The sequence below is a fragment of the Perognathus longimembris genome, chromosome 28 (assembly GCF_023159225.1).
Source record: "Perognathus longimembris pacificus isolate PPM17 chromosome 28, ASM2315922v1, whole genome shotgun sequence".
NCBI lineage: Eukaryota > Metazoa > Chordata > Mammalia > Rodentia > Heteromyidae > Perognathus > Perognathus longimembris.
This window is the reverse complement of record NC_063188.1, coordinates 1,958,366-1,968,896: the sequence shown is the minus strand read 5'-3', so window position 1 is coordinate 1,968,896 and position 10,531 is coordinate 1,958,366.

Genomic DNA, 10,531 nt, shown 5'->3' with positions numbered 1-10,531 from the left:
TCGTGGCAACAGTGACCTTGAAGATGAGAGAAGTTAATGAAGAATAGACCAGAGGAATCTTCTGGGCTCCCAGCAGACGTAGTACATTATTCTCTGTGCCTAGTGAGGGCTTTAATATTTCCCTGTGTTCCCCACTAAGCCCCCTACCCCTTTACAGGAAATCAATACCCAGGAAACCTTGTTCTCATCATCTGGAGAGCTCACGCCCCACCCAGACTCACTAAGTTGAGAGTGAAGATGGGCCTGGCACTCATGTCCGTAAGCACTGTGGGTGGTTGCAAACCAATGAACTGTCCTCTTCAGATCACTGAACACAGCCTAGCCTCAGCCACTTCAAGACAGAACTTGCCATGATCAAAGGCCAGCCCCTGGGGGTCATCCCCACCCATTCCATTCCTGATGACTGATATCTTAAAGTGGCTTCCTGGAACACAGCAAGACCTCTATGTCTCGTGTGGCACTTCTTGTCTGGAAAATCATAGCCAGTGGAAAGCAGTTCTCTCCCAGCTTGGTGATAGCTAACACTTTATTGCCAACTTCTTCATCCCCATCTCCACTGTCCTGGTTCAGTATGTGGTACCATGTGCATCTTGGTCAGGTGTATCTTGAGAGCCCGGTAGATCAGACCTCCTCCTTAGCCTGTCCTCCAGTCTAGTTTCTATACACATACTAGGGCATCAGATCTAAAATAGACCTAAAAGCTGTTTCTCCAACAAAAATGCTTTAGCAGGTCCCAACATTCTCTCAGCACCCCCTTTCCACTTTTACTGGACTTCACCTGTGCTGTGTTCCAGCCCAGCTAGGCCATTCCCATTCCTGCCCTGTCCTTTGCTTAGATTATTCCAGCTGCTGACATCATCCTTTGCTTGCTTTTCTGCAAGTATAGAATAGCCAGCTTTTCCCACCAAATCCTGGATTGTTCTGCCTTTTGTCATAGTTGCTGCTTGTGCTCACCACCCCACCCTAGCCCCACTTCATCAGGCCAGGAGCTCCTGGAGGGCAAAGCCAATCTGTATCCTTACAGCACAGCATGAGGGCTCAGAAAACGTAGGTAATCAACTCCCTGGCTTGGAATCGTGGAGTAACAATCACGACCACAAAAAAGGAACCATTCCAAGGAATTTTCAGGTATCTAGATGGGACTGGAGCAGAGGTCCTAAACCCACTATTTATAAGTGGATCTGAGAGGTCTGTTAACTGCACAAATTGGACACAGCATGTGTTTTAGTAACAGGCACAACTTTTACCAGCTTATCAGAAGAGGCCTGTACCCAATGAAAACTATAAGCCTGTGCGGTGAGGAACAGCACCTGTAAGGAAGCTTGCTTTGGAAAGAGGCTCGAAGAGACACAAGGCAGTAGGAAGACTGTTTTCCTGACTGGACTGTTTTACTGTGGGGTCAATGATTTCAAAACAGGGAAGAAATGGAAGCCATATGGAGGCAGTCTCCTCTAGCCACAGCCTTCCAGGATTTCTGCCTACTAGCAAGGAACATTTCTGTCTACTAACAAGAAACTTGGTTTCCTCACCCTCAAATATTCTTGGCTTGCTATGTAGAACACTCTCCCTCCTTACCCTCCTTCCTTCCTGCACCTCCACTGAGCCAGCTTATACCAGTGCCATTCCCCACCAGCTCCACCTGGAGCCTCCTGGGTCCTCAGCAGAATTCTCTGCTGGGTATCATGGGGCATCTTGTTGCTCTTAGTATCTCTATCTCCAGTATCATTTCCTCCTCAACTGCTCGCCTCCCTTCCCCCACAAGTCTCTGTCTTTTGGCTTTCTATATATCCTTCAATGCACTTCCTCACATACAGAAAACCATCATACAGGCTGTCCAGATTTTCCTACAAACCTCTCTACTCTATTTTCCATGCATTACTTCTTCCTAGGAAGGTGCCCAGTTTAAGTATGCTGAGACTGGGAGGGTTAATTACAGAAGAAAGACCAATTCCCACATTGGCCACATGGGGGAGCTCCAGAGAAAAGAAACTACAATGAAGGGCACTCAGGGCAGTTAAGAGAACTGGGCTGTTATCACTGCTGTGATCTCCCCGGCCAGTGGGCCCCAGGTTAGCCATTCAGCTTCAAGCTGTTTACTGAAGCAAAGGTGCCCAGGCAGGGAAAACCGCAGTTTGGACACAGGGTGCAATCTGAGATGCTCTAACCTGAAGGATTCGAAAAACCCACATAGTTAGGAACTTTGAGGGGAAAAAAGAAAAAAAGGAATGAGAACCTCCATTCTAGCATGCACCTCATTTTCAAATAATGGTGGACCCAAAGTAGAGCTTTACCTTTCCCAGGCCTGCCTCCTCCCACTCCACCACAGGAAAATTGCATCAGTGCCAGGGCTCACAATTTTTCAGAGAACTTCTAGTGAAGTTAGTGATGGAGGGAAGGGCAAAAAGCTGCCTGTTTCCCAGTTCTTTGGAGTTCCCCTTTTAACAGATAACTAGCATGCGCGCGCGCGCGCGCACACACACACACACACACACACACAAAATCAGCTTTGTTCTCCATGGAGGAAGGGGGAAATGTCAGCTCAGAAACTATTAAGTGGATACCTACTTTATTCAAAGGGATGCAGAAGTGGCCCAGGTAGAATCCTTAGCCATTCACTTACACATTATCCATAGCTACCTTTCAACTACTATGGCAAAATTGATTCGCATCCATAAAACCTAAAACATTTGCGGTCTCCCCATTCACAGAAAATGTTTTCCACATCTTAAGCATAATGCATAAATCAGGCCCCCGTGGCTCATGCCTGAAATCTTAGCTACTCCAAAGGCCGAGATGTGAGGATTGTGGTTTGAAGCCAGCCCAAGCAGCAAAAAGCCAGAAATAGAGCAGTGGCTCAAGTGCAACAGCATGAATCTTGAACCCAAAAGCTTGGGAGAGTGCCCAAGCCCTAAGTTCAAGCCCTAGGTCCCGCACAAAAATAAAGAGTAATGCATAGGACAAAGTATATCTGAAAAATGTTCCCTATCAATAATCATTAAAGTAGTGAAAATTAACATAGAATGCCTATTTTTAAGTGATTATGAGGATCTAGAATGTTTCTTCACTGCTGGTGGAGGTGTAAAATGGTGTAGCTACTATGGAAGATAACCCATCTTTACAAAACTAAACAATTGTGACATCTAGCGGTTCCACATCTGGGTACATACCCAAAAGAATTGAAAGCAAAACCTTGAAGAGATGTTTATATAGCCCAGAGATGGAAGCAGTCCAAATGTCAATCAATAAATGAATTAATAAATGTGAGATATAACATCTATATGGTTGTTATCCAGCCCTGAAAGAAAATGACATTCCAGGACGTATTACAACATGGCTAAAGTTTCAAGGACATTATATTAAGTGAAATAAGGAAAAATCCTCTATAATTCTACTATGACGGACCTGCAGTCATCCAACCTATAAAGACAGTCGCACAATAGTGGGGCCAGAGTCTAGATGGGGAGCTCATTTTTAACAGGACGGTGTTTGATTTGAAGAAGATGAAAAAGTATTGAGGATAGATGTTCAACAATATGGTGAGTGTGCTCAATGCCATGAAGTGTATATTCTAAAATAGCTAAGATAGTAATTTTTATTTATTGAATTTTTAAATATTTCTTTAAAAGAATAAATAAGGGTTGTGAATGCACACATAAAAGAGAGGTCACAACAGGAATGGTATCAAGGAGAGAGTGATCACTGAGCCAGCCCGGGAAGAATGGCTTGACATGGCCAGCTTGAGAAGAATTCCCATAAGGTTGTGGTCAGAGATAAGACTATGAGTGTTAAGGACCTTGGACTTGATCATGCCCTCTGAAGTGGATGGTGACATTTGTGTTTAGATGGTGGGGAAAATGCAAGGAGAGGAACTAGTGGTAAGGGACCAGTGTCTGCCATAGGGAAGTGGTAACAGGGATACAGAGAAGGCATAATTGAGAAATGGTTCTGTACTAAGGAAGAGAGAAGGGACTGAGCTAAATCTACAAAGGTAGATTCAAGCTTACAGGAATTAATGGCTGGCTGTGTCCTTTTTTGTTTTTGCCAGTCCTGGGGCTTGGGACTCAGGGCCTGAGCACTGTCCCTGGCTTCTTTTTGTTCAAGGATAGCACTCTCGGGCTGGGGATATAGCCTAGTGGCAAGAGTGCCTGCCTCGGATACACGAGGCCCTAGGTTCGATTCCCCAGCACCACATATACAGAAAACGGCCAGAAGCAGCACTGTGGCTCAAGTGGCAGAGTGCTAGCCTTGAGCGGGAAGAAGCCAGGGACACTGCTCAGGCCCTGAGTCCAAGGCCCACGACTGGCCAAAAAAAAAAAAAAAAAGACATGGTTCCCTTCAGCGGTCGTTATTTGTCCTACCAAATGGTGACTGAGATACCTGAGATTCAGCCTAGGGCTCTTCTGGCTGGTGGAGTAGAAGGCAGGGATGTCATGGGATTCTAAAGCTTGCTTGGCAAAGCAATCAAGCATGATATTCTGTCTGAAGCTCAGCCAAGACAGGGAGGAAGAACTAGCTTAGGCGGTGCAAGCACATAGAGTTGAGTCTGAAGGCTCATCACTGTACGGCCGCACAGACAAAGGAGGTAACTGCACAGTCTTCTGAAGCACAGAAGATACTGGGGCCCAGTTATGAGACCAGGCTGCAGATAGAAGACACGTCAAAGGGTAGGCAAGTCTTAGCAGGTTCATTTGTCACAAATCCAGGTAAAGCAGTCCATCAAGCTCCCTAGAAGAGGCAGGCACTTGCATAGGGTGCTAAAAGGCTGCTTACCCAATTGCCAAGCTACTTCACAAAGCCGCTGCTTCGCTTCCAACAGGCTAGAGACCTTGAGTAGATTGTCTGCCAGGACTATTCCAACCATTCACAAAGCCAGTTTGGCACCAATTAACTATTGAAAAACCTGTTCAGAGGTCACCAGAATAGGACGATACTGAAACATTTCAAAGGATCCACCTGAGAATCCGGGGCCTAAGTGAGCATGTGCTTCACCTGGCACTACCTCCACTCTGGGGAGTGGAACTTCTTATGCTGAGTCTGGCCTACAGGCTCTCTAGCAAAGGTGAAACTCAGACTTCGTCACATCCATCTGTACCACCATTTGGAGCCAAAATTAGCATTTAGGGGAAGGAAACTCAGAGGCTAAGCCATGGCCTCCCACCTGAACACCATCAATCCAGATTCTACCCAAAGCTTCTAATATGGGCCCAGTGGCCCTGAGACCAGGCCCTGAGCCTGTCAGAGGCCAGTTCCTGAGTGAGAGTAATAGGACTCAAGGCACCAAGGGCACTGCAGGATATTGAAGTGTGGAAAGAAGGGAAATGGCAACAACAGATCAGCAGATTGATTCTCCCCTGGGAAATAGAGTCTTTGTCAATGCATGAAGCTAAGTCTGGGAGATCCTAAACAAATATGATGGTGTCCTTATAAGAGAAGAAAATAGAGCCAGGCAGTAGTGACTCATACCTGTAATCCTAGCTATTCAAAAGGCTGAGATCTGAGGATCACAGTTAGAAACCAACCTTGGAAGGAAAGTGCATTCGGTTCTTACCTCTAATTAACCAATAAAAAGCTGGAAGTGAGCAACAAAAGCTCAAGGACAGTGCCCAGGCCCTGAGTTCAAGCCCCAGAATCAGCACAAAGAGAAAAGGAAAGCAAAGGAAATACAGAATGGATACATGAGGAAAGATAGTCATTTGAAAAAGTAGCCAGAGATTGGAGTAATGTGTCACAAACAAGGAACTTGTAGACCCACTAAAGCTGGAAGAGGCAAGGCAGGGTTCTCCCTAGAGCTTTGGAAGGAACATGGCCCTTGCTGACACCTTCATTGCAGACTTCTGACCTTCAGAACTCAGAATGCATTTCAACTCATCTACGTCTTCATGTTGTGGGACTTTGTTCCAGCATCCCTAACAAAAGCCTTTCACATGTCTGCCAACACTGTCCCCTCCCCCCAGCTACACATAGAAGGGCTCCTGATTTCTCACTCAAAGTCAGAGCTCTCTTAGCCTCCCTTAGCTTGCCACCGCCACTCCAGCTGTGAATAAACACTGCTCCTCATCTTCAAAGCACTTTGGAAATACTAATTAACTCTCAGTTAATTGGATGAAATAACATGAAGCTCCAGTGACATCATCTCCACTCTGTGCCCAAATTTAGCCACAAGCAAAGCCTGGTGACTGCTGGGCTTTGAGCCTTGTCTTGTGGTAACATGTTGTGCCTTTCCGAAACATCCCACGGAGCGTGGCTAGAGAACACACCTCAGCTCTGCCAGCCTCAAAACTGACCATCTGTGAGCACGCACACATAGAGGGTTTCTGTGTGGGCATGCATATTAACCACAGCTTAGTGTCTGCACGTGAATAAGATGGTCTTACTACCATTTAAACAAATGCCCACCCAAATGTACTTCCAAGTATTCATCACGCTAAGCCTCCCTTCCCCCATGACCCTAAGGGACTGTGTAGCCCCTGCCTTGTAAAACTTTAGTAGAATCCCTCTGCTGTTCATGTTCAAGACCCCAGTGGGCAAGTATGACTTGACTCAGGCAAGTAGCTGCTTGCAATGCCTGAAGGCAGGAGCCTGCTGGAAATCAGACAGTCTGGGCCAGAAGCCAGAGTGAGGGAGAAACTCAGACCAATAACCATGTGGCATGATAGAAGAAGGACAAGGCTAGGGCCAAGACCTTTGGTGGTCAGATAGTAGGCATGCCATGGTAACCAGAGTCAGGAGATGGGGGTTGGAAAGCTACCTTCAACTGCCACTAATTAACCTGGTGACAGCAATACACCAATCCCACATCTTCCCTTCATCCTTCAGCCGTGACTAGGAACACAATGAGACAGGCAGATCTGTTCTTGGCACTGCCTACTGAAAACCTCACCTGTGTGTCCTAGCAGATAAGACCTGCACATCATCAGAGATACAAAGATTATCTTTGTTTAATAACAAACAAAGGAAGGCCATCCCTCCCCAATTCTCTTGGAATCTTTCAGATTATGAAGTGTGTGGGGGGGGGGAGTCCAAAAAGCTCAGGGGTTTGATCTGTGATATACTTTAACTTTGTACTTCAGGTGTGTGTGTGTGTGTGTGTGTGTGTGTGTGTGTGTGTGTGTGTATTTTTTGCCAGTCCTGCGGCTTGAACTCAGGGCCTGAGCATTGTCCCTGGCTTCTTTTTGATCAAGGCTAGCACTCTACCACTTGAACCACAGCGCCACTTCTGGCTTTTTCTGTGTATGTGGTGCTGGGGAATCGAACCCAGGTCTTCATGTATACGAGGCAAGCACTCTACCACTAAGCAACTTTACCAGCCCTCATAGCATATAATAAAAGAAGTGTATTTCATACATTAAGTGTCCAACTTGCTGACTGCTCACAAAAAGAGCATATGCTTAAAATATGGGCTCAGAATTTTAGAGGCTTCAGTCCATAATTGGTTGGCATCATTGCTTTGGGCAATGATGAAGGGGGCACATTGCATAACCAAAGCATCCCCCCATGACCAGAAAGCAAAGGAAAGGCATTGGGGGTTCCACCATCCCCTTCAAGAGCCAGTGACTCACTGACTGACCACTAGCCTTCAACATAAATAGTAATAGTGAAGTGTTCTGACTTCTGTGAGCTGTACTAGCAAATTAAGGATCCTGAAGAGGGGACAGTGGGAACCGTAGACTTATAACGTATTGGCCAGAAGTCCATGTGGTAACTTTGGACTTGAGCTGCCATCTAAAGTGGAGGCAATCTTACGGGGTCTGTACTAATTCTGGGTAACTAGGATCAGAACTAAATTTAATTGGAGGACACTCATTTGGTATCTATACATTTGTGGTCAAAAGTGTGAATCAAAATTGTTCCTATCCCAGGCATTCAATTAGCTAATCTAAGTCTTGCTATATAAGTAGTTGGTGGAGTTGATTAAGTGTGGTGTTAGTTGACTTTATGCAGAGAGATTGTTCTAGAACATTTGGGTGGGCTTCAGCCAATCAGCTGGAAGGATTAAAGAGTATAGTTGAGGCTTTGCTAAGAAAGAAGAAATTTCTGTTTGTGGGCTGCAGCATTGGCACATGTCCAATAGCACGCTTGCTTTTCCTGCTGGCCTTCCTATGAATTTTACATGTTCCCTAGCCAGTGGCCACTATCAAAGAAAGCACTGCTTTGCAATAGAGCTTTTATTTGTGTTTCCCACTAATTTCATACTCATTCATACTTTTTGCTCCCCCAAAAATCTTTAGATCCAGGTTTCTGGGTGACGAATTCTGTCACCCACCAGAAACTAGGAAAACAAGGCACATTCCTCAATAAGAAAAGCATGGAACAGAAAAAAATGGCAGTGTCTAGTCCCACTTAGTCACATAGATGTCAAAAAAGTTGTTTAGTTAAACAATCTCTTAGCTATAGTAAAAGCATCTTATATCATGAGCAAGTTAGTGTGGGCCAATTCACAGAAATGAAGCAAGATGGAATTCACATTGGAAATAGTGCAGGCCTACTATCAAACTTTCCAATGAAATGCACATTAAGTCAATGTGTTCATATCCATATTGTCCTTGGCATCTTCATGCCCCAGAACTCAAAGCTAAAAAGCAACACTGGAGACATTTCCTGGATCTGCAGTTTCTTCAGCAAAATCCAGGTATCAGCTGGTCACTGGTGGCTCACACCTGAAATTCAAGTTACTCAGGAGACTAAGAACTGAGGACTGTGATTTAAAGCCAGCCCAGGCAGGAAAGTCCACAAGACTCATCTCTAATAAACTACAAAAAGCTGGAAGTAGAGCTGTGGCTCAAGTGGTAGAGCCCTAGCCTTGAGCAAAGGAGCTCAGGACAGTGCCCAGGCCCTGAGTTCAAGTACCAGGACCAGCACCAAAAAAATCCAGGCATCACTTTGCTGCTGTGTTCAACCCTTGGAGCACACTGAATTTTGAAGGACACTTATTAAAAACATGGATTGTCTTCTGGGGCAAGTTAGTGAACCAACCACCCGACTTTTCTCACGGGTGCCAACTGCCTTGAATTTCTGTCCAGACTCAGTTACTTCCCAGCTATATGGATTTTGGTAAATGATGTCATAGCTCTGAGCCTCAAAATGTCCTCCTGTGAAGCACATGGGATCCTTACTCCAAAGGGTAAAGAAGAGTGGTGGGACACGTGCTTGGGCAGCCTAGGTGGAAAGGAGGAGCTCTGCTTCATTCAGCCTCAAAACAAGTCATTTTGCAAAGGCTGCTTGAGAGAAAAGACAACCGTGAGCCGTGTCCTACTAGGGGCTGATAACGTAGAGTCCTCACTCACATTACAAGCGGCCAAGCATTGCGACGTGGGGCTACCAAATTTACAATTATCTCCAGATCCTTCTAGAAATACTCTACTAAAAAGCCAATCACATACTTCCTGTCAAATGTGCCTGATATTTAAACTGGCATAGCAGCACGTTACATCAGCCTCTTATATTCTAGGCCTGTTGAATTAATTAACTTAATCAGTTAACTGAATTAATTTTGAATGTCTCTGTCCAGAGTGACAGAAAGCAGGGGAATGAGTCTCCAGCGATGATTTTCCTCAGGAAACTTAGTAACCAAAGTATCTAGCAACATCCCAGAAGAGAATAAGCCATTGATAAGTATCAGCTCCATTATTGGTACTGGTAGTGCAGTTCACATAGTGACCTTTGACCCCACTTTTAAGTCCTTAACCCATAGGTTTCTAAACATGAAAGGTACAGGTTCTGAGGTGAGGCCACCTAGGTTCAAACTGAGCTGCAACCCTCACGAGGTGTTCACTCTTCTCATTTGGAAATGGGGGTCAGAGACAAATTTATCTCCTAGAGAATGAAATGAAAATGATAGGGGTAAAGTGCTTGGCACAGTACCTGCTATAAACCATGTTAAATAAATGTCAGTAAACTATGTGCCCTCTAACCACTCCCTCCATACGGTTTTGGAAAGTTTGGCTTTGCCCATCCATTAACAGCATCATGGACAAGTTTCAGAAGTCTCTGCTCTCTTGGGATTACTAAAACTCAGAGGAGATAGACTTGTCTGTCTCAGACTTGATTTCATTCTCCCTCATCCAGAGCAGCTTCCCAAGAAGGCATTTTTGGCCCCTTGCATCCTGAGGATTCTTGAAAAATGTGACTAGCAAGGCATTCCTGCAGCCTCCTTCCTCGTGGGAGTCCTCTTCAGCTGCACTTGCTGGGGCGTCTCCCTGGGTGCTCTGATTACTCTGTGTATACTCAGCTCCTCCCATGCTGCCTGGTTCATGTCTTATTTATCCCCTGTGATGTCAAGGGGTGATTACTAGCTGCCTCGATCCCCACAGGCTTGCCCTTTTCCCTGGATGCCCCCATTTCTCTCAGATTCTGGTTGTTTCTTGATTGTCACATACACTCCTCTATCCACTCTCTCCCCCAAACCAACTTCATTACCCAACCCTTAGAAGGGAAGTGTTGAAGAACAGATCATGTTCCTCTCTTGATTCACATAGCAGTTCTAATTCCTCAATGCACGGTTTCTGCAAGTAACTGATGCAAGCAGCACCCT